Raw genomic sequence first — 26,471 nt, forward strand, 5'->3', positions numbered from 1 at the left:
GATTTATTCTCACTTTTTTATGTAAGATTATTCCAACCCATGTTAAAATTCTGTTGGGGTTTGCTATTTCAAGAAATTATTAAATTAAGAACGTATATGCATTTATATTACATTGAAAAAATACAAATTTGCTGTTTCAAAATGAAACAGAACAGGATACCAAGTTAACAATTATTGCTTAAAATATTTCTTAATCATCTTAAAAATCGAGTTTCTTCATTGTGATTTTTGAATTATTAATATTGTAGTCTAAAAAAATATCTTGTTATATATTTATTTACTAGTGAAATCAATAATGCAACAATAAAGTCACACAATCCAAGCCTAAAAGCATAAAATTTTAATAATCATTCAGCTTAGATAATTTAATATAAATCTAGATAGTCTCTTGCTGTTAGACAACCGATATAAACAGGCCAGGAATATTAGTTTAGTTTGCGTGACAAGCTACGTCTTACACTCGCGATTTGTATGACACTTTGTGATAGTGTGCGTGAATTGCACAAAATAGAAGTTAGTTCTAAACTCAATTTTTTTCGACGTTTTCACAGGTGTCAATTTACTAGGCGTATAAATCATCTAAATCATTAACGGCCGTTCCCAATATACTATCTACAGATAGAGATAAATTATTACCTTCTACTGTCAGTAATTAGCTGTTAATAATCTGAAGCTGTCCCAATATACCTGATAAGTAACTCTTAACGTATATCGTATATATTATATTTTCAGGTGGAAAACTAAAAGGGTAAATAGACCGGACGTATACAGTGGAACTACTATAACTTTTGCCGCAGCTAATTCTGAAACTATTAAGGCATTCAGACCACGGAACGAACAAAAACCTTGTGATTTATAACTAATGCTTATCAACTGTCGAACTTTCCTTCATTTTATAACAGTGTAACATATAGATCAGAAAGTCTTTAGAAAAACAATAAGGATATAGACGAAATATATCGGCTATAATAGACGACCCCTAACGCCCGTTCCCAATATACTATCTAAAGATACAGATAAATTACTACCTTCTACTGTCAGTAATTAGCTGTCAATAATCTGAAGCTGTCCCAATATACACGATAAGTCATTCTTATCGCCTTGGTTGTGTGAATTGCAATTTCCATACAAATTTAAGCCTGTAAGCTAGGGTCGTCCCATTGACAGACAGCGTGTACGGATAAGGTGAGTTACCGTCGATAAGTTCAGTCGGATAGATAAGTCAACGACAGTTACGATTTTTATCTCAAGTAAGAGATAGATTGAATATTGGTAAGGGCCTTAAGTCGAGTCTATAATATCCTTATATTATAGACTCGACTTTTTTTCACAAAATTTGGACATTTTTTGTTCTGTCAAGTATTATTGTATTTATTTATGTAAGTGTTATGTCAACTATCAACCTCTTAAGAGTTGCGTAACGGCTCAATTAATTTTTAAGATTTTCTTACTTTTTTGTAAATTATGTATCGTGGTTGCTTCCATAGAACCAAAAAAAATATTATTGTTACAATAAATAATTTTTGTAGAAGATATTATATGTTTGCTTTGGAAAATAAATATATTATATACAAATTACAGTATAACAATATGAAAACTGATAAAATTAATAAGAAATTTAATCATTAACATCTGATAAATTATGTTAGAGTACATCGATTGTTAGTATCAACCTAGCGAAAGTTTTTAAGAAAAAAGCATTTAAGTCGATTGTATGAAACTTGTTTTAACCAACTGTTTTCTTTCAAACTTCGCCGGATTATGCTTAGTCGCCAATCGCCTTAATGTAATGACTACTATTTCAAACTTATCTCAAATCAATGCACGTTTCATACTAAACTAAATTTCAATTTTTACTTAGACAGTCCTGCCTCTGATTACTTACATCCTCTTTGGTTTATATTGAATGTAAAACTAAAATTTGTACCATCAAAAATGTATGTGGTGAATAAACAGCACTAGATAATAGAGGCTTTAATAAATCAATAACTAATCTGATTATTGATTGCAACGGTTCAATGAACAGACATCAAGTTAGACTCACTCACGCAGATATTGTTATTTAAGCTTACACAGATTATATTAAGTTCTCTACATAAGCTGACTACGATAACTTGTAAAATACGTGCATTATTTGCTAATTTTAATCCGGATACGAGTAATTGAAGATCAATCAATCAATAATTCAAATTATTTATTTGTGTATAAACTTGGTATGTTACGGTGGTACAATCTTACAGTTTCATATGTTTCACCAGGCTTAACTAAGCATGCAAATTAATTTAATATAATAAATGTTGACATTCACATAGCCTAGTGGTTTGTGACCCTGCCCACTGAGCTACAGGTCCCTGGTTCGAATCCCGGTAGGTTTCGTAGTCATGCATGTCTATATGTATTTAATTATGTTTAAGTACGTATATTGTATTAAATATATCGTTATCTTGTACCCATAGTACAGGCTATGCCTAGTTTGGGCCGAGATAATTTGTGTAAAAGAGTATAAATATTAAAAAATTATAATTATAATAATAAAATTACTTCAGACTCACATATTATTAAAATACTTAAAAATATTGTTTAATTAATTATTAATAAAAAGTTTCACATTTGATGACGTCACGAGAAGGAATAGGGATAGAATGATTTGTTTTAGACAAAGAAGTCATACTTTTATTTTTTTTACCAGTGTTTTAATCCTTTGCACAGAATGCCGGCTAGATTATGAGTACCACAACGGCGCCTAAGCAACGGCGTGTAAGCAATACTGTGTTTCGGTCTAATGGGCGCCGTAGCTAGTGAAATTACTGGGCAAATGAGGCTTCACATCTGTTGTCTAAATGTGTCTCAATGCCGCTCGGAATTTTTGGGTTTTCCAAGAATCCTGAGCGGCACTGAATTATATTAGGCGGGGCGTATCAATTACCACCAGCTAAGCGTCCTGCTCGTCTCATCTCTTATTGTCATAAAGAAAATACTTTGGTACAATCCCCAATTTAACAACAAAAGAATGGCTCTCTAGTTACTTCTGACACCTTGTTAACAACATTGTCACCCAAACTCCGTGCTTCCTTATTCCATTTGACTTTAGGCAAAACTTTTATTTTTCTCTCGCTCACTTTTGCTAGCAAAACCTTTTGAATAAATTAATACTGACGACCATTTGCTTCCATTTTAAATTGGGAGAAACACCTGAAAATTGTTGTACACCTTTATTCGTCTAAATAGACTATGAAAGCTGTGAAAACATTAAATGAAATAGACTTTAAAACTACGCCCATTTTGAGCAATTTACTAACACAAAGTGTCATTCAAATCGTGAGAATAAGACGTATCGTGTCACGCACACTAAATAATATATATAACTAAGGAATATTCCTGGCCGGTTAAATAACCGTGGTCTAACAGCAAGAAACTCTATGTAGATGTATAAATTATCTAAATTGTATACAATCTTCATTCAAACACCTCATAATTTTCTTTTACTGTAAAAAGGACGCAAAATAAGAGATTCATAAGTCTCCGTTTTATTCCGTTATGTTAAGTGTAAAAGTTTAATTCTATCAATTAAACTTTTATTTTAATTTTTTGACTTCCTGTCTTATATAATAACCTATCAATCATTGTATTGCCAAACAAGTTAATAAAAATAATTAAAAATATTTTGGGCTATAAAAAAATATGTTGGCCGATTCTCAGACCTACCAGATATGCTCAAAAAATTTCATACAAATTGGTTCAGCCGTTTTGGAGGAGTTTGGTAACAAACATCCTGACACGAGAATTTTATATATATACTAGCTGACCCAGCAAACGTTGTATTGCCGATATTAAAATCACGATACAAAAGTAACTGTTGATCGTAGATAGATGAAAATTTGAAGTTGTATGTATTTTTAATGCTGACTCATAATCAAACAAATTAAAAAAAAATGTCAAAAAAAATCGTGTGTACCCGCCCTTAAAATTTAGGGGTATGAAAAATAGATGTTGGCCGATTCTCAGACCTACTCAATATGCTCACAAAATTTCATGAGAATCGGTCAAGCCGTTTCGGAGGAGTACGGGAACGAACATTGTGACACGAGAATTTTATATATAAGATATATATATAGATATACTTAAGAAGATTACACAATAAATTGGCTTATATTTTTATTTTCGACGGTGCTTTCTAGTTTTTCTTAATATAAGAGTCAGAAGTGTTGAAGGAACCGCCCATGGACATCCACAACACCGGGGGTCAAGAGATGAGTTGCTGGCCTTAAGGCGGATGTATTCTATAGTATTAAAGATCCCTAAGTCATATCGATTCGGGATAACTGGCCGGTAATTGATTCCACAAAGTAGCTTGGCTAAGCAAGAAATTTCTCGCAAAACGAATTTTGTTTGAATGCCCGACGTCAACCTGTGGGTCGAATTAAGCTTTTTTGATGTAATGTCCGGCGGTGTAATTCAATTGTCAACTAAAAATTATTTAAATTTTTTAAAAGAAATGTTATTTAGATGTAGTACACTCTGTTACCAATAGAGTAATAGCTTTAGGGAAACCTTTATACGTAAATTGTATAAATAATACTTATAACTATCATTGAATGTACATCGTAAAAAATAAATTTGTTTTTATCATTAATTGAACTTAAATGGGCATAATAATAGAGGTTCCGGCAAGAGTTCCGCGAGACGGGAAGTTTTAATTGGAAATTTCCTTCTCATTAAGTATCTCTTCTGAGGTATAAATGGAAAATAAATGTTTATATTATTGTGTCTGAATTAGAAGATGCAAAATAAGATTAAATTCATTGCATCGATGTCCATTAGAAAAATAAATAATAAGTTCATCTCAGGTGGCAGAACAAACCTGCAATTTAACTGGTCTTCTCATAAATATTTTTACAAGGAATGAATATCTTTTTTCTTTTCCGTAAAACATGTATTTTGTAATGTACATTAGTTTACACTATTCTTGCTACTTCTTCTCATTAGCTCAACCCTTTACGAAGTAGCAGTTGATTAAATAAGTTTTTTTTTTTTTTCACATTCATAATTGTCATTTTTCCATGACCTACATGAATGAAGTGATTTTGATAGGATTTATGACAAGCATTAAAAAATTAATACTATTTATAATGATTTCTATTCGCCATAAAATCTTTTAAACGTTGAACCCAGTTATCATTTGAAATACGCACTTTCTCCATGGAAAAATTTTTCACAGCCAAAATACTTATTTCAAAAGTTGTAAAATATGTTTGACCAAATAATTACCAACGCCCATCTATCTGCAGCAAGTGCAACCTCTGAGGCAACTTTATGCCTTAAAACCTCAACAGCTTGAATAATTACTCTACACTCCTATCAAGTACCCCTGACAACTGAGTTTTAAGTCAAAACCATCGATTATTCACACGTCTAGATGGACTAGGACAGCTGTGAAAGCATCGAAAAAATAGAATTTAGACTTAACCTCTATTTTGAGCAATTCACGCACACTAACACGAAGTGTCACACAAATCGCTATTGTGAGACATAGCTTGTTACTTACACTAAACTAATGTTACTGGCCTGTTTTATCGATTGTCTAACAGCAAGAGACTCTATTTGGACCTATAAATTATCTCAGGTTTTGACTTAAAACTCCGTGGTCATGAGTAATAATTGAATCTGACAAGAGTGGAGAGTCGGGACAAGTAAATAGCACTAATGAAATAGTCTATTTTGTCGCGTAGAATGATAAGGCTTTATAAATAATAAAGAATAATAATAATAAAGTAAAATATTAATATTAATCAAGTAAAATGTAAAAGAAAGTGTAAAAAAGATTTATAATATTCATAGGAACCGAAGGTTAAAACAGCACGCAAAAATAAGACATAATGATAAATGAACTTCATAATTGGGAAATATTCTGACGTAGCAAAATGTAGCGAAAATAATATATTGCGTAGGTTAAGGCTTTATGAATCGACTCATACATACAGGGTTCCTCATTTGTTGATCTCAAGCTCAAACGGTGAAATAAAACAAACTCCTCCAACGCGTCTGTATCCTATATGTTCGCTATAAACTCAAAAACACCACATTTATTACAACACCGATTTTCATGCTGTTTTCACCAATGTATATGTAAGTGGTATTTGTGGAAGGTTTTAGTATTTAATTTTACAAATTATTTAAGTTTTCTTTAGTGTTAATTCCGACAATATTTGTTTTTAAAAACAATTCGACACGTGTTTCGCCTCTACACGAGGCATCTTCAGGACGTGTTGTCGCAGCAATATCTGGCACGAGTCTCGTGGAATGAATATATATGTTGATATGCAAATTAATATAATAAAATCCATAATTAATAATTATGGATTTCCGCAAAGTAACGCCTAATTCAATAAAAAAAAGTATTTAATTTGTTAAGTTTTTGTATACATTAACGATATTTGTTGGAGGTGTCAGAAAAAGAAGTTCGGGGAGCTTTCGATGATTACGCTGACTAAACTCTTTGAGAAATAACAAAATAATGTGTGTTGTGATTGTGTAACATAATATGTAGATCAACAGAAAAGTCCGCGAGGACAAGGATATCATACTATATCCATGTTAATATGTAAATTAAACAATTGGCAATTATAAAGGGGTATAAAAGCTGTTTACACTAATACGATACCATTTTATTAGTATTAGAGTAATGGTACAGAACTCCATCCCTGCTAGTTTATAGCCAATATTGATATTAATATATCAACTGAAGATAAAGTTTGTCAACCATCTAATTTGAATCCTGTAATCTTTCACCGAAAGTTCATTTTCCATATTTTCAACCACTGTCTTACAATTTTTCGATCAGTTCAGGTGTCCTGAAGCGAGTATTGGTTGCGCGGAATATATGTATTTATATTATATATATTTATTTCCTATTATCCTACTCCTCCTTCAGTATCCGCTTTACCGCTCTTATATTCCATTTCCTAATGGCAGCGTACAAGGCCACAGAGATGGCGCTAGTCATTCGCAAAAGCTTTCGAATGCGCTAATTAGGCGAGGTGAATCGAAGGACGATCATTATTGCCTTCGAAGTGCCGCTGAGTGACACCGCTGCGCCGCCGCACGCATTATATTGAGATTCGCGCAATCACCGCACTAACTTTATAAAATAATTAAATACCTGTGTATGTGTCAAGTTTTAGTCACCTGATACCTAGTTGGAGATCAGCTGGAGACAGAACGAGCTCATCAAACAAGGTAGGTACGTTGCCTTCCTTCCGCCATATTACAATTATAATCCTAATATACTTATTTCCTACTTTCTTAATTTGAACCAGCGCATACAGTCCACAAAATTCTGCAACATCAAGTATAACATTTTATACTCATCCCAAGAAAAGTGCCCAGCGCCGCTAAAGAAATTTTTACTTCAAAACTATCTTCTGAAGAATCATGATCTGGATCCACATCAAGAAAGTAAGCTTTGTGATTTCTAAACTCAGCAACATGCAGTACCAGTAAAATACATGGTTATCGATTCACGGCCGTTTTCAATAACCTATCTATCCTTAGTTTAACTTACTAGAGGTAGACAAATCTATCCTTTTACCCTTACTTACATTTCAATAACCCATCGACTTACGGTTGTTCCCAATATTCAGTCTATCTCTTACTTGAGATAAAAATCGTTACTATTGTTAAGTTTTCTGTCTCAATAAACTTATCGACGGTAAGTCACCTTATCCGTACACGCTGTCTGTCAATGGGACCACGTATAGCTTACCAGCGATAGAAGTTTGTATGGAAATTGCTATTCACGCGTCCCAATATAAGGCGATAATATTGACTTATCGGGTATATTGGGACAGCTTCAGATTATTCAAAGCTAATTACTGACAGTGGAAGGTAGTAATTTATCTCTATCTGTAGATAGTATATTGAGAACGGCCGCTAAAGCATTGGACTAGAACTATATTAGTCACTAAACGGTGACAGCAATGTATCCGTAACTAGAGACACGATATTGAAAACGGCCGTAAATCTCTATCACCCAAAGTCACTTGAATGCTTTCTATTTCTATGGTCATACATAAAGGCCTAGTTTTTAACGCTTTAGACAGAATGTTTTTTTATGAAAATAAGGGCCGAGACGAGCAGGACGTTCAGGTGATGGTAATTGGTATGCCCTTCCAACAATGCAGTGCCACTCAGAATTATTGAAAAACCCAAAAATTCTGAGCTGCACTACAACTGCGCATGCCACCTTGAGGCATAAGATGTTAAGTCTCATTTGCTCAGTAATTTCACTATCTACGGCGCCCTTCAGACCGAAACACAGTAATGCTTACACATTATTGCTTCACGGCAGAAATACGCGCCGTTGTGGTACCCATAATCTAGCTGGCATCCGGTGCAAAGGAGCCTCCCACTGGTAGTATGGTGAGTATTACTTGGGTAAGAATTGTAAATACAGACTTTTCTAACTTCAAGCAACTTTAACTATTTCTTTAGTTTTGTATCGTTAATCGTTAGTTGAGTAATTATTATGACTGAAGTAAGTACATTTATATGTTTGTTGGTCCTTCAACAGCTGAGAGAGTTTGTTATACAAATTAAATTTATTTCACAGTTTGGTATCGCGTCGGATTTGTGTAGCTCTTTAATTGATGATGTTTGGTTTTAGTCTGAGTTGACGTGTCTGAGTCATTGTAATACTAGCTTTACTTAACACGAGTCTATCATAACTGTAAAATAAATTGGACGGAATTCCAAAAAAAGGTTCCAAACCACAGTCATGTCGAAATTGAGTTAAGAACACAAAACTGATCACGTGATTCATATTAACGCACTGACACAAATGTAAGCCCTACTGTCACTCTTTAAATGACAATATCATGACTTAGTAGCCCAACCCACATGTATGTAATCCACTAATATTTTTAAAAACATGAATTCCTTAAAATGTGATGTTTTCAAGATCTAAGCATACATAATTGACAACGGGAAACGACTTTGTTTTATACTTTATAGTGATTGGTTTCTTAATGCAAAGCTTTAAAGAAGACAGTTTAAAAATGCATTAAATTTGGATATAAAGGAATACTACTCGATTTTCAAATTAATATTTTCAGTTAAATAAAGTCAATAACTTTCAGGTGGAAAACTAAAAGGGTAAATAGACCGGACGTATACAGGTGGAACTACTATAACTTTTGCCGCAGCTAATTCTGAAACTATTTAGGCCACCAGACCACTAGGAACGAACTGCAAAACAAAGACCTTGTGAATAATAGTTAATGCTTATCAACTGTCGAACTTTCCTTCATTTTGTAATACTGTAATATATAGTTCGAAAGTCTATACAAATACAATATACATAGACGATATTTTATAGCTATCAATAATCTGAAGCTGTCCCAATTTACCCGAAATGTCATTCTAATCGCCTTATATTGGGACACGTGAATTGCAATTTCCATACAAACTTTTATCGCTGGTGAGCTATACGTCGTCCCATTGACAGACAGCGTGTACGGATAAGGTGAGTCACCGTCGATAAGTTTATTAGGACAGAAAAGTCAACGATAGTTACGATTTTTATCTCAAGTAAGAGAATATTGGGAACGGACGTCAGTGGTTAGTGAACCTCCCTTCTGAGCTAGAGGTCCCGGGTTCGAATACCGATAGGTGCGGAAATGAATATGGTTATTTCCGAGTCATGGATGTGATATGAATTTTTCTATGTTTAAGTAAGTATATTGTATTCAATATATCGTTGTCTTATACCCATAGTATAGGCTATGGCTAGTTTAGAGCTAGATAATTTGTGTTAAGGTGTGTCAATACTATTTATATATTTATAATCAGCCTCGATCCGAACTCGATGTGACAAAGACGTGTTCGTCAAACAATATTTTACTTTTGTATATAATAATAGTATTAGTAGGTTTTTATTAAGTCTTAACGTTATAGTTTTTTAAGTAGTGCTGATATTTCTTTGATATAATAATAGTATAGAAATCTGATTGAGTGTTATAGTTTTCTGTGTTGTGGTGACTTCTATTTCTACGCATACCGCTGCCTACAGCAGTACAAAGTGACGCGATTAATAACCAGTTCCGTATCAATACATTCCTGAGCACCGGCGTTAACAACCTTCGGCATGGAAGATTTATGCAAGCGTTGCAATGAAAAAGTTCTGGATGGGGCCTCGTGTTCGGGTTGCCGATTAACCTATCACTTCCACTGTGTTAGCTTATCGGAAGTTGGGTGGCGGAGACTGGGATTTGAAAGACAGGGCTCGTGGATTTGTCCTGAATGTAGAAAGAGTCCTATCCAAACGAGCTCTGCTTCCAAGAATCTAATTCCGGAGGACGCTTCATACCAGGTGCAACTAACCAGAATTGAGAATATGCTGTCCCCTCTCACTTCACTCCCAGAACATGTCGAAAAATTACGCAATGAAATGTACGAACTAACCTCAAAGATAAATACGAGTGTAATTGAAGATATTAACACGAGGCTGGCAGATATTGATACAAAACTCTCTGTTGTTGAATCTCTAAGTCAAGAACTCGACCGGGTTAAGTCACAGATTCTCAACGTCGAGAATAGATTAAAAAGTTATGATACTGAACTTGCGAAGAAAGATGCTGCTATCTCTAATCTTCAAAAAAATATTGCTGCATTTGATTTAGAAAACAAACGTGAGCAGCAAAAATCCCGCTTCTTAAATATTGAGTTAGTTGGCATACCGGAGAAATCGAAAGAAAATTTGGTTGAATTACTTCTTCTCTTAGCTACGGCTATTGGTTCCGACCTTAGAAGAGACGACATTGAATTTATAACAAGAGTTCACTCAATTCGTCAGAAACAAGGACACCCAAGGAAAATTGTGGCTAAACTTAAGGATAAGAGAGGTAAAGATGAACTCCTAGCTAACTTCAAAAAGCATAATAAACAAAAAGGGATAACCTCACGTGATCTTGGCTTTGATGACAATTCCATGAAAATCTTCATCAACGAACACCTCACAGTTGCTAATAAGATGCTCCTTAATAAGTGCAAACTAAGAGCTAAGGAACGTAATATCAAATTTGTTTGGGTGAAGAACTGCGTAATTTATTTACGTCGCAATGAAAAATGTCCACCCAAGGCGATCAGGTCAGAAGAGGAATTGAACGATTTTTTAGACACTTCGCAGGTTTAATGCTCAGTTACCATTTTTTATTATTAGAGTTCATTGTACCAGAAATACGTATATTCATCACACACACACATATTCATCACACACACTTTTACCACTCAAAAAAAATCAAACTAATTATATTCATTCACACTTACACATTATTATTAATCTTAAGAAACAAAACCTTAAATTGTTTAAAACCTCTGACACTCAGTACTCACATCACTGCCGTACAATTTTTAGTAAATGATTTTATATCTACCCTCTTATCTGTTATTGTTTTTAGCCATGTTATGCATTTAATAAGTTATCAATTGCTTTTTATTGCAACAAATTTTTATATTAGTAATTATGTAATTGTATTTACATTATATTGCGTAACCGTGTTCTTTTTGACATTTCCTTATATTTTAAATATTTTTACTTCATAATAATTAGGTTTCTTTATGATGGATTTAAATAATCTCAAAATTTATTATCAAAATACTCGCGGGTTACGCACGAAATTACACTCACTTTATAATAATATAGAAACAAGCAATTATGATATAATAATTTTAACAGAAAGTTGGCTATGTGATGGAATTTTAAACACGGAAATATGTGACAGTCGTTATGATGTATTCAGATTTGACAGGAAACACAAGAGAAGGGGCGGGGGCGTTTTGATATGTATTAAGAAATTACTTGCTGCGTTTATTTCACAGGACTCAAACTGCGAGCAAGTAGAATGTATATGGCTAACTATTCCGAAGGGTATATATTTAAGCAATCGCTCGCTACGTAGTGACAAGGATTTACATATTATAGCGGCATACATCCCCCCTAACTCGGATGCGAATAATTTATTACGTAACTTTAATAAGACCCTAATATCATTTTACGATAAACATTCGAATGATAATTTTCTCATAATAGGAGATTTTAATTTTTCTTTCATTTCATGGTATGGTAATGATAATAGTTACAGCATTACAAAATACTGTAACTCAGAATTATTAGAATCGGCATTGAGTTTACTAAATACTTACAATCTGATGGGATTAAAACAATATAATTTCAACAAAAATAGCTGTGGTAACATTCTTGATCTTGTCTTATCAAATATTTACTTACAGTGTAACATATGTAGCGATTCACTTGTAAATATTGACCACTTTCATAGTCCCCTGGTTATCGTCGTAAAAGACCTTTTTATGAAAGCCCTACAACCACATTTTTGCGTGATAAAGAAATTTTTTAAGGGTGACTATGAGACGATAAATTTAAAATTAAAAAATACAAACTGGTCCGACATCCTAAATGGCTCCGTTGAAGAGGCCGTGGATAATTTTTACAGAATTATTCATTCGCTCATAGAATCTCATATACCTGTTATAAAAATCTCCTCACGTCATCAATACCCGAAATGGTATACTCCAGCTCTAATTAATTCAATAAAAGAGAAGTACAAAGTTCACACTAGGTGGAAAAAGTTTAAAAATCCAGGAGACTATGCCATGTTCTCCTTGCTGAGAGCCCGAGTAAAGAGGTTGCAAATCGAATCATATACAAAATTTATGAATCGTTGTCAGAGTAATATCAAAACTTCTCCTAAAGAATTCTGGAAATTTATTAAAAATAAACGCACTGATTCTGGTATTCCTCACAACATGTACTACGGAAGTAGTTTACTTACGAATGGACATGATATCTGCAATGCATTTAATGAATACTTTCAAAGTGTATTCCAACCTAGTGACCTAAATGATGAGACCCTGAACGAGGAATCAAATATTTCCGAAAATCTTCACACAATTGAGATCGATGAAAGAATACTTAGGAGGTTGTTTAGTAAATTGGATATCCGAAAGGGCGCCGGTACTGACGGTATACCAGCTATTTTTATAAAGAAATGTGAATCGGGCCTATTACCTCCGCTACTAACACTCTTTAAGCGCTCCATTAATGAAGGGACCTTCCCTAGATGTTGGAAGGAAGCCCGAATAGTACCAATACATAAAAAGGAATCAAAAACAAATATTAGTAACTATAGAGGTATCTCCATTTTGAATATATTTGGTAAAATGTTAGAAAAAATTGTATATGATCATATTTATAGAAATTGCCTACAATGCATCCCTATCAACCAACACGGTTTTATTAAATCTCGTAGTGTCCTTACTAACTTGCTTGAGTTCACTCATACCGTTAAGTGCGACATGAATGATAGATCACAAATAGATGTAATATACACAGATTTTGAAAAGGCTTTTGATAGAGTCAACCACAGTATACTATTAAAGAAGCTTTACGCAGTTGGAATCAGAGGGAACCTTCTTAGATGGACAGAATCGTATATAAGAAATCGCTGTCAGGCCGTCGTCCTCGGTGGTTTTAGATCAGACTTTGTTGAGGTGACTTCTGGTGTACCTCAGGGATCGCACCTGGGTCCTTTGTTATACAATATATATTTATATGACATCAGTAATTGTTTTGCTAGTTCAAACTTCTTGCTGTATGCTGACGACAAAAAGATTTATAAAAAGATTTCACAAATAGACGATTGCTTTATGTTACAAGATGACTTAAATAGACTGTCACAATATTATAAAATAAATAAAATAACAGTTAATATTGCTAAATGTCAAATTATTACATTTTCACGAAAGCATAATAACATAAAATTTGATTATACTTTAAATAACGAAATTATTCCAAAAATTACTCAAATAAGGGATTTAGGTGTGATCCATGATAGCAAACTAACCCATAATAACCACATCGAAATAATAACACAGAAGGCTTATAAAAATCTAGGGTTTATTCTTCGCACTTGCGAACCTTTCAATGACATCTTGTGCCTAAAAGTGCTATATTATGCTTACGTGCGAAGCATCCTTGAATTCGCAAGTCCTATCTGGAGGCCTACATATCAATGTTATATTGACCGCCTTGAAAAAATACAAAAGATATTTATAAAAAAATTGAATTTTAAATCTCAATTCATTCCTATAGACTACAAAGAAGCCTGTAATTATCATAAAATCGATACCTTGGAAGATAGAAGAGATGTAATTGATATGTTACTCCTTTATGATATATTACATAATAAATTTGACTGTCCAGATATCTTAAATAAAATATCATTCCAGGTACCAACATTACGTACTAGGCATACTAATTTATTTAACATTCCCTTTGCCTCTACTAAGTATCTTAAATATTCACCTCTATTTCGAATTCCTGACATATATAATAAGAAATTTTCTTCCGTCGACATTTTCAACTTATCACGTCTGAGGTTCAAAAAACTGATATTAAACTGTTTAAATTGCAGGAGTTAATCATCAGTATATTCAGGATAAATTATTAGTCTCACATCGTAATTTAAACATTATATTCGAACACTCACATTCACTCACACCACTCACATTCACTCACACCAATCACATTCACTCACACCAATCACATTCACTCACACTACTCACATTCACTCACACTACTCACACCACACAACCTACTCAATATGGATGTTTTTGTCTTAAACTACTTTGTCACATACTTATTGTACTGTTAATAGTATTCCTTTTAATTGGCGTATCTATTCTGTATAATTTTTAATATACTCTTTTCATTTTGTTAGCTGTAAGGAATCATAAATAAATAAAATAAAAAATAAAAAATAAAAAATAATATATTTACAGCGATGGTAATACTTAAAAACAGAGCAGCATCTCTCGTTTGATCGATGTTGTATTATAAATGTGTTATACATATAATAACCCCCATAAGTGTGTCATTTATATTTCAACTTACAAGGCCCGGTCCTCGTGCATATACGTTTTGTGAAAGTAATTGTTGGTGATAAATCGTTAATAAAAAAATCATACTCTAAAAAAAAGAAGAAGTGAAAAAGTGAACACTAACATTGTGCATTGTTTTGAATATTTTGGAATGGTTAGGGAAAAACTTCGGATGAATTGATTTATTTATCAGTATAAAAGTACTAGCATTTATGTGGTTAAATACAATATTATTATATTATATTATTTTATTAAAAACCATCGTCAACTGAAACGTTTTGTTTCTTCTGATATTGATATAATTTAAAATTTAATTTTGAGTGGATATTTATTTTATAAATTTCACTTTTTATTCAAAATAAAATAAATATAGTCTAACATCCCACCGTCTTACGAATTTTCGATCAGGTCACGTGTCCTTATGCTAGTTTAACATTTTATACCCATCATAAGAAAAGTGCTCAACGCCGCTAAAGAAGATTTCACTTCAATATATATTTTGATATTGATTATTTCTTCTTTTATTTTTGTCGTTTCGCGTGGAAAATCTTTCCTTGGATTCAAAGGAAGTTTGAATATGCTATTAACGGTTTTCATTTGGGTTAATGGAAACCTAAGAACTCATAAGACAACTTCACATTATCTTATGCCACGCATTGGTACATTTAGTAATAATAATTATTCTTACAAAATGATAAGTATCATTACTATATCTGCAAGTAATTATTTAAAAAAATATCAGAATGTTTGATGCATATGTACAGACGACAGTGTCCACTGGTGGCGTTACTGAAATTCTTCAATCGCCCTCCGAATGAACGTCACATGTCTAGATGGTGAGAAAATTATTCAAAGTGAGAGAAATTTGAAAATTAATTATGTTTAGTTTACTGCATGATACGATTGCTGTAAATTTTTTTAATGTGCTTTTCACTTAAATGTTTTACAATTCAAACACTAAAATTTAGGAAATTTTTTTTTTTAAAGCCTTTCAGGTTTTTAAGAGTAAATCAGATACTTATTTATTTATTTCATTTTCTATTTGATGAATTAAAAGGAATAAAAATAAGCGTACAGGTCACTTGAGGGTAGTTAAGTTATATGTAATTAAATAGTTTTTAGTTTGTATATAGCTTAGAACATTTTATTTTTGAAAATATATTGAAGTAGGCCTTACTTTGCGGAAATCCATAACTATCCAAATGTTTTGACTTTTTCTTTAGTCTTAATTCCGCCAATATTTGTGTTTTAAACAATTCGACAAGTGTTTCGCCTCTACACGAGGCATCTTTAGGACATGTTGACTCGCCAAAATCTGGCACGAGATTCTGGCGAGTCAAATATTGGCGGAATTAACACTACAGAAAAACTCAAAACATTTGCACATTTTATTTTATTATCATACTTCTATTCTAGACATCTATTCTTCTTTACTTAATCAAATAACTAAATCAGTTCACTTGTGTTGACCCTCTCTGCTCGCTCCTACACTCAAGCATAACGATTTTATCTTTACAGAGTCGTCCTCAAATCACTTTAGAGAACTGGCTGAGAAAATACATTTATTAAACAAATATTCACTATACTTCTCTCTGATTTCTTGGCGGATATTTTGCAGGTAAAAATGTATTTGAGAATTCTTAAGACCACTTTACTTCATATTATAAAAAATCTTTGCATCCAATGCAAGTAGAAAGAAAAAATTGTATTTTTTTGTATTATTTTGTATACTTAACTATATTTCAACATTCAATACAATATGTTAACATAATTATAATTGTTGTCAAAGTATATTTTTTTTTTAATTTACTATAATTATTATTATAATATTAAGCTCTTTGTATGAGAATTCGCAAAATTTCTCCCAATATATTTATGAAACTTAATGCTCTATCTTTCCCAAATCAATATATATCAACCACATCTAAAAGGCCGTCTCATGCGTTAAGTATATTACTATATAATATGAGTAATTGCAGATTTTAAGAAGGCTGTCAACTATTTTAAATTTTATAATATACTGATCAATAGCCTTTCATAATATTTTCTATAAGTCATAAGCATACCATGTACCAAATATCCTACTACTACTAGATCCATCCTATAATTTAAATGACGCTTCAAGTGCTAGTTAACATCTATTTATACATTTTGAGACGCATATACATGTCTTTATAAGATAGATGAGTAGGAAGTAGCCTAGTTTAGCTCGTTAGCCTATTCGTAACTTTACTTGTACATTACATTACCTTACATTACCTCTACATAGAGTCTCTTGCTGTTAGACAACCGATAAAAACAGGTCAGGAATATTAGTTTAGTGTGCGTGGAAAGGTATGTCTTGCACTCGTGATTTGTATGACACTATGTTTTAAGAGTACGTGAATTGCTCAAAATAGAGGTTAGTTCTAAACTCAATTTTTTCTCGATTTCACAGCTGATATAATCTACCTAGATTTTAAAAGATGTAAGACAGGTACATTTAAAATTATATCGATATAAAGCATATCAAAATAAGCATTATGTTATTTAGTGGAAATTCCTTTATGGAACCATAAATGTCTTAAACCATAACATGTTTCAGTTTCTAACATTTATCTAGAACATAGCTTCTAGCTCCTCCAACAAGCATACCATTCTAAGTAAAGTACTATGATTTTCGTTAATCATCCCGCCTGTCTGACATCCACGCCGGTCGTGAGATGATTAATCTCAGAGCCACTCGTTATTTCCTCGTCTTCAATGTTAAAAGAACATTAACTTTTGGACGGCTTGATAAAATTGAAAGGGTCGTTACTACCAAAAATATAGAGTATGTATGACCAATTACCAATTTATCTTACCGTGGTAGTTAGTTTATTCGTTCCTTAGTGAATGTGAGGAATAAATCTTGCAAGCTGTTATATTTAGATTTATTTTAATAAAATTAAAAATAAGAATAAACTTTAGTTCATTTTTATAGAAACTTTAGATGCTTATATAGAAACTCATCACTTAGCAGTTCAGATTGGTATTTTCATAAACCTATGTGAATTTATGAAGCCCGTTTTATTAGTCATCATAGCATCGGTACTGTGATCAAAGTGGGCTTCTAACTCCACAACTGTTAACAGATAAATCCTTGTAAAAGCGTTCAATTCCCATAAAATGAGTTATTTGAGCCTTATTTTGTAGTCAAGGGATAAGGGATCACCCCTTAATAAGTAATAGCATTGTCTTTCTTAAAGACAATTCTGGTTTAGTCTCAGGGCCGTTCAAACTTTTGAATTCGCAACCCGCAACCCGCAAATTGTAAATATAATTATTGGATCCAAGTAAGATCCAAGTTTAGGATGGGTGACAAGCAGATGGTTCTAAACTTTAGGGTAATATAAAAATAATCCTTAAACAAGTCTTCACAAACATCTTTATCACTTTCTCGCACTAAATATAAATAAAATTAATATTCTTACAATTAATTATAATAATAATATTGACACACTCTTACACAAATTATATTGCCCCAAAGTAGGTATAGCCTGTACTATGGGTGCAACACAACGATATATTTAATACAACATACTTACTTAAATATACATAAACACATATCCATGACTTGGAAACAAACATTACTTTTAGAAGTGCTGACCCGGCAAACCTTTTTCTGTCATATTATTCTATTAATATTATAAATATGAAAGTTTGTATGTCTGGATGTATGTTTGAACTTCTTTAACGCAAAAACTACTGATTGGATTTTGATGAAACTTTAGAATAAGATAGTTTACACACCAGAATAACACATAGGGGTATTTATTATTTATAAAACTATCGCGTGAATTATACTTTATATGGCAAAACAACGTTTGCCGGGTCAGCTTGTATTTTATATATTTGCCATAATTTACTAAATAGTGGTATAATATAAGAGTATACAGAATATTTAAATAAATGTTATTTAACACGTTAAAAGCTAAATTTCTAAGCGATTTTTTGTCGCTAAGTCCGTTAACTTTTTTCATCTAGATAATATGAATAAACTCGTCGCCATTTCGGCATTAATAACGATGTGCTCTTGAAGTGATACGAAGGCGACCCTCTTGAATTAAATACATTTTTTTTAAAACATGCTAGTCAAAAGAAGTCGTGAAAGCCCTACGAACATGCTTAGATTCAAGCTATAAATTAGATTTTTTTTTAATGAAAATAAGGGGTTGCGGCGCTGGGCACAGAGGATCCGAACTGCATAGTTATTAAGAGGAAATACAACCGTGCCTCCAGATTTTTTAAGCGGCAAATCGCCCGTGCAATATCAAAACACGTCGTCAAAATCGGCGAGCAGCTTTCCAGTTACCCGACCGGAACACGCAAGTTCTGGTCGTTGTCGAAAGCTGCTCTTGGTTACTTCAGCTAGCCGGCCATGCCGCCGTTGCACATGAGTAATGACACCCTGGCCCATACGGCAAAAGAGAAAGCTGATCTCCTTTGCGCGCATCAGGAAGTCGAGCGGTCTGGATGGCATATCTCGAATCGTGCTTTTCTAAGCCCCTAAGTTGGCGCCGGTGCTAACGCGTTTATTCCGGCACTCTTATTCCAATGGCGTAGTCCCTGACTCATGGAAGTCAGCCCTTGGCCATCCGATCCAAAAAAAAAGGAGACTGTTCAGATCCGGCAAACTACAGGCCTATTGCTATTACCTCCCTGCTCTCCAAAATCATTGAGAGCATAATTAGCCGTCAGCTCTTGTTATACCTAGAGGGTCACCAGTTGATCAACGACCGATAATACGGCTTTCGCCATAGTCGGTCGGCAGGTGATTTTCTGGTATACCTAACACATAGATGGGCTGTGACTATTGAAAGCAAGGGGGAAGGCCTGGCAGTTAGCCTGGATATAGCGAAGGCCTTTGATCGTGTATGGCACAAGGCGCTCCTCTCAAAACTTCCATCATTTGGGCTTCCCGAGAGCTTGTGCAAGTGGACCTCCAGGACATTGCATCCCACGGACATTGCTCGAACCCGAAGCCCGTGAATGCTGGAGTGCCCCAAGGCTGTGTGCTATCTCCTACGCTGTTTCTTCTGCATATCAATGATGTGTTAGACACCTCCAACATTCATTGCTATGCAGATGACAGCACTGGTGATGCCGTATACACGGGCCATGCAGGTCTCTCTCGGGAAATCGTTGACCAGTGCCGGGAGAAACTTGTGTCTTCTATCGAGTCCTCTCTTGAGAAGGTCGCGGAATGGAGTAAATTGAACCTTGTCCAATTTAACCCCCAGAAGACTCAAGTTTGCGCGTTTACCACTAAAAAAACCCCATTTGTCGTATCACCGCTCTTCAACAACACTTCTCTTAAAGCCTCGCCTAGTATCATAATAGTGGGTCTCGAAATATCGAGCGATTGCCAATTTCGTGGCCATCTGGAGGGCAAAGCTAAATTGGCTTCAAAGAAACTGGGCGTCATTAATAGAGCACGGCAATACTTCAAACCGGCCCATATACTAGCGCTCTACAAAGCGCAGGTCCGGCCACACATGGAGTATTGCTGTCATCTCTGGTCTGGCGCACCCCAGTATCAGCTCGATCCAGTTGACCGCATGCAACGTAGAGCAGCTCGAATTGTGGGATACCCAGTGCTCTGTGAACGGCTGGATCACTTGGCATTGCGTAGAGAAGTCGCTTCATTGTGTGTTTTCTACCGTATTTATCACGGGGAGTGTTCCGAAGAGCTGTTTAACCTGATTCCTGCCGCCGAATTGCACCTTCGCACGACACGCCACAAGTTAGGATATCATCCCCACCATCTGGATGTGTGGCGGTCCTCCACAGTGCGGTTTTCAAGGAGCTTTCTTCCACGTGCTACAAAGCTGTGGAATGAACTTCCTTGTGCGGTGTTTCCGGGACGATACGACATACGTACCTTCAAAAAAAGCGCGTACACCTTCCTTAAACGCCGGCAACGCTCCTGTGATTCCTCTGGTGTTGCAAGAGATTGTGGATGGCGGTGATCACTCAACAACAGGTGACCCGTACACTCGTTTGACCTCCTATTCCATAAAAAAAGGGACAAGGCACTCGTCTAGTGAGTAGGACGTTCAGTTGATGGTAATTAATACGCCATGCCCACTACGATGCAATGCCGCTTAGGTTTCTTCAAAAACCCCAAAAGTCTGAATGGCACTATAACTGCGCTCGTCACCTTGAGACATAAGCTGTAAAGTCTCATTTGCACAGTAATTTCACTAGCTACGGTGCCCTTCAGACTGAAACACAATAATATTTACATATTACGGCATTACGGCAGAAATAGGCGCCGTATCCATAATCTAGCCGGCATCCTGTGCAAAGGAGCCTCCCACTGATAGATTTGTAGATTTTTATAACCATTAAATCTCATTTACAACATAATTTATGAAATATTTCACGTGTAAAATAATTTGAAACGAAATTGAGTCTCATTAGAATGCCATATAACTTGACCAGCTTACTCGTATGTCCTGTTGGTGGTGTAAAACGTATTAATTTTTTTAAGATTAAGAATTATGCGAAAAACGTCTAAGGAAGTGTACCAGAATTTTTGCAGCATTTTATTGTTGGATAGAAAGGCCATTACTGAAATAACTGAGAGGTGTAAAATTGCCGGTAGACTTCTCTGAGCTTGGTGAATTGAATCTTAACATTAACCTAAAAGCATTTTATTACATAATCAACCCTCAGAAATTTGTAAACTTCTAAACAAATTAATACAAAATGGTGGTACAAATAAATAAATAAATATTTCGATCACATTATTAAATATCGTATTCTATTTATCAAAATAATTAAAGTGTCAAAATCGGTTAGAATATAGAGACATAGTTTAACTTAACATTTTATGGTATCTTTTAAATATGGTTTGCTTCCCTTCGTTTTAAAATGATCCAGGTTATGATTTTAAATTTTTATTGCCATTATCTGAGGGTTTGATGACACTAGTGCCGTGACTGTATATCTCATACAGTTTTAATTTATTCTAATTTACATTATTTCTTATGTAATTATGTAGGGTTGAATATAATTCACAATGCCTTTACCTTTCAATGAGTAATCATAATTATTGTAAAATATAAATTTATAAAAATCTACCTCTAGCCCAATGTAGCCTTATATTATATATTAAGCATGTGTAACGTACAATAAAAAATTGCAAACAAAATTTACGAACGATGCGGGACTCGCATCCCGCAACCTCTCGCGTTCCGTACGAGCGCTCTTCTAACTGAGCCAAGCGTTCGAGTGACGCATCGTTGATAAATCTTGGATGCCTTGTTCAACTCTTGGGTTGTGAGAGTTATCACTTTAAAAAAAATAAAAATGTATACTTAAATAAAATAATACTTAGTCCTTTATTCTTACATTCTAATATTAATTTGGCTGAATGTATTGGAAAGCTGTGTAATATGGGATTAAAATGAACATAAAATTATGTAATAGAAGATGTTTATATTCGGACGCGAGTATATAATGGGAAGCACGTAAGGTCGCTGGCTTTTCGGTGTAACATGTTGTCCCGCAGGTTTTGCACGGTGTACGAAATCTGCAAAGATTACACTTTTTAAAGCATATTGACAATCTTTCTACACCTGCAGTCTGTGGGTTTACTACATGCAGAGGGCTTACAGTGATCTACGTGTGCTATTTAATAATGCACTCAGGATACTGCTGGGGCTGCCGTGGCGTTGCATTGCATCAGGAATGATCGCCGAGAAGTCCATTGATTTTTTCTGCTGGCTAGAGCCGCGGCAGCACCAACACTATCCTGAGTGTTTTTGCAGATCGGTGGGAGTCCCACCCTTTACAAAGGTGTATAAATTATGGCTTCACACCAATATAAAATAATTTTGATTTAAGTACGTACTAACATTAGTTTTTAAGTAAAACTTTACTAACAGAGATATGGATTTGATCCGAAATAAAAGCCATAGCTAGTGAAATTACTGGGCCAATGAGTCTTTAGCATTTTATGTCTCAAGGTGACGAGCGCAACTGTAGTGCCACTCATAATTTTTTGGTTTTTCAAGAAGTCTGAGCCGTACTACATTGTAATCGGCAAGGCGTATCAATTACTATCGGCTGAACGTCCTGATCGTCTCGTACCTTATTTTCTTTAAGAAAAATCTAGAATTAGAAACCAATGTTGTAAAGTTTTCGATATCAATATCCATTGTTCAGCATGCTCCATACATCATGAACTGCAGTCCTCTGCGGGATGAGATTCATTTATTTCTTAATTAAAATCAAAACATATTCACAAAGCCACATTTGCACCAATAACCAATAATTCCCAAATCAAGGCAAGCATTTTAACATTCATATTCAATGGCAAATTAATATGTTAGTTTGTTATATAACTTCAATTTTATAACAAAACTTTCTTAACCATCATTGCTTGATGGATTTATAACAAGCAATTTATTTTTAAAAGTTAGTTTATCTAGTATTAATATACTTACACTATTTCCTGCCAAAGTAACACTATCTAGTATTAATATCTTTACTATGTCAGAATCACTAATTATATTTTCTTTTTATGAAATTCATTCTGAAAAAAAATCTGTATACGGTCGAAATTTTTATGTAATTCAATATAATTGTATTTTACTATATTATCGAATATGAATATTCAATTTCAAGTACCTACTTGTTTATTCTCCTCTGCCATAAAAAATCATTCACGATCAGAGCTATATAACAATTTATACCCATCCCAAGAATAATGCTCAACGCCGCCAAAGACGGTTTCACTTCAATAGTCAAAATATAATAATATAATCTCTTTCTAAATATGAATCATTTGAAAATGTGTTAGGTAAATAAACTATCAAGTACTACACCACTATATTTTCACAACAAGTAGTCTGTATTTCAAATACTCACAACATTTAAATCTGCCAAGCTTTCAATTTTTGAGCCAAAACCTCACTCAAAGGCACGCCCGCCTATCACGAGTGTTGAAAATATTATGTCATCCGAATGTTACTTTAATTTTAATCTCTTACTAAAGGGTTCATTTTGCTGTTTTTATATCAATTTATTATATGTTTCAATGTTGTTGGAATTAAGTATTTTGGATGAAGAAAATCTCTAAAAAATGAAACGACTTACAACTTCCAACTGTTTTTTGGTAAATATACAAACTACATCATATTTAAGCCACATTCAACATTCAAATCATTTCTATTGTTTAACCTTACCTAAATGACTACATTCATTTTAAATCTCAAAATGTATAACTTAGTAATTCATTTAAAATAATACAATATTAGGAATAATTACTAAGTTATTATTATTGCTTGCATACAAATATCCAACTTATCACCATTTTTCTTATTAAATAAAAAAATCATTCAAGTCAAATATAGACATTACTTTAATTACTTTATTAATAAACATTACAAGATTCGCAACATTTATTATTCTCCCATCTGTCTTCTGTATTATAATAATCGTTAGTAGAAGTACGTAGGTCACACTAAAAGTTTTGCGTAACTTAAAAACAAGATGTTACAACCAAAATATTATATTTATTGTTTTTCAAAATATTCTGCTTTATATTTTAAACAATTTTTCATGCGATCGAACCATTTTTTAAAACAGGAGGACCACAGATCTGAAGGCATATTTTCTACGTGCTGGTTGAATGCTATCGCTGCCTCTTCGGAATTGGTAAAAGTGAAACCTCTCATCAAATCTATGATATTGGGAAAAATACAGAAATCACAGGTCGGGGCTATGTGCAGGATGGGTGACGAGTTGTACTTTTTCAGAAGCTAAAAAATGACTTAGTTTTGTTGGCTGTGAGTGAAGAAGCGTTGTCATAATTTAATTCTAATTTTAAAACACCCATTCACAAGATTGCTGTTATTTTCGGGTTCTAAACAATAAATCCACGTTTTATCTCCTGTGACAATGTCATAAACAGCATTAGAATGTCCGCGGTCGTACTTCATTAGCATCTGTGATCAGGCATTCCACGCGAGCTCGCTTCTGCTCCGCTGTCAGTTCATGAGGGATCCAACGACAACAAAATTTCCGAACTTTCAGTTATTCGTGCAGCTTTTTCTGAACTTGGCTCCTACCAATCCCCAATAGTCCTCAAATTATCTCATAGGTAATTCGCGGGTTTTCTTCAATTAGCCGCTTAACAGTAGCCACATTATTTTCGTTGACGGCAGTTGACGGGCGTCCTTCACGAAATTCGTCATTTAAAGAAACCCGACCTCTCAAATTCAGCAAGCCATCGCCTAACGGTGCTCAAGCAAGGTGCTTCTCTCCCAAAAGCATTTTGAAGACGAGCGGCACAGTCTTACGGAGAGAGAGAACTTTTAAAATCATAAAACATCATCGCTCTATAATCTTTCTGACTTAATTCCATTTTCGTTGCGTACGTAGAACTTTGATGTGTGATAAAAAACAATTGACAAATGATTTCCCGCTAATTGTTTTTTTTTATTACTAAGAAGGTTGTAACGTTTCAAAAAATATAACATTCGACATTCAAATACTTGCGAATAGCTAGAAGTGCAAAACTTTTAGAGTGCCTTACTTATATAAATAATAAGAATATTCTTGAGCATATTCTTAATATTAATAATCTTAAGAATTAAAACAATATTGTGAAACTCCAACTGTAATCTAAAATGTGAGTTATATTTTAATAAACAAAATTATGAAAATCCAAGTTGAGAAGGATTTTGGATTGGCTAGAGTTTATTTTATTAAATTCGTCTCAAAATGAGTTCAGGAATGTGGAGACAATCAGTCGTAAACCCACATAAAGAGGGCTTATAAGCTGTTCCATTAAAGCTGACATTGTTGAAGCACTCACAATGCCAATGCCGAAAGTATTTATAAGATAATAGAAAAGGCATGAAAGGCTTTTATTTTCTCAAAATTGATTCCTTTTCGATGTCATTTCTAATACTACCATTGCTTTGAAATCAAATGGCTCTCTGAGAGAGAAGAAGAGCCGAAAGAAACTCTTCCGACATTCTTTTTTTGCGCTATTTTTAATAAAATACACAATATTGTACTGTCATTATAATTGCAATAAAATAATCATAATTTAGTCCCAGTTGTCCGATCACTATAGATATGATTTACGACAGAGCCATTTTTTAATAAAACATTCAAATTTATTTATAGATAATGCTTGAACACTGGCTGGGACTTTATTTTAAAAGTGTATACATTTACCCTTAAAGCTATTATGTATCTTATGAAGCCTACTAGAATTAGTTACAAGCAATCTCTTATTTCTAGTGTTATAATCAAATCACTATTAAGAGCAATAAGGTTAAATGTTCTCAGACACTCCGAAACTCAGACCCTTCAAAAACGAGTGTTTCTCCTTTTAGCTTTAGTTTTTTTTTACTCTAGTATAAAATTTCCTTCATTATAATGGTAGGGTTTTCTTTTAACTACAAACCCTTTAATTGACCATTAGTATCAAATATTAAATTACTAAAGAGACCTTGCATTTTCTACTTCGTGTAATT

This window comes from Leptidea sinapis, chromosome 37, assembly GCF_905404315.1.
Source record: "Leptidea sinapis chromosome 37, ilLepSina1.1, whole genome shotgun sequence".
In the NCBI taxonomy this organism is placed as follows: domain Eukaryota; kingdom Metazoa; phylum Arthropoda; class Insecta; order Lepidoptera; family Pieridae; genus Leptidea; species Leptidea sinapis.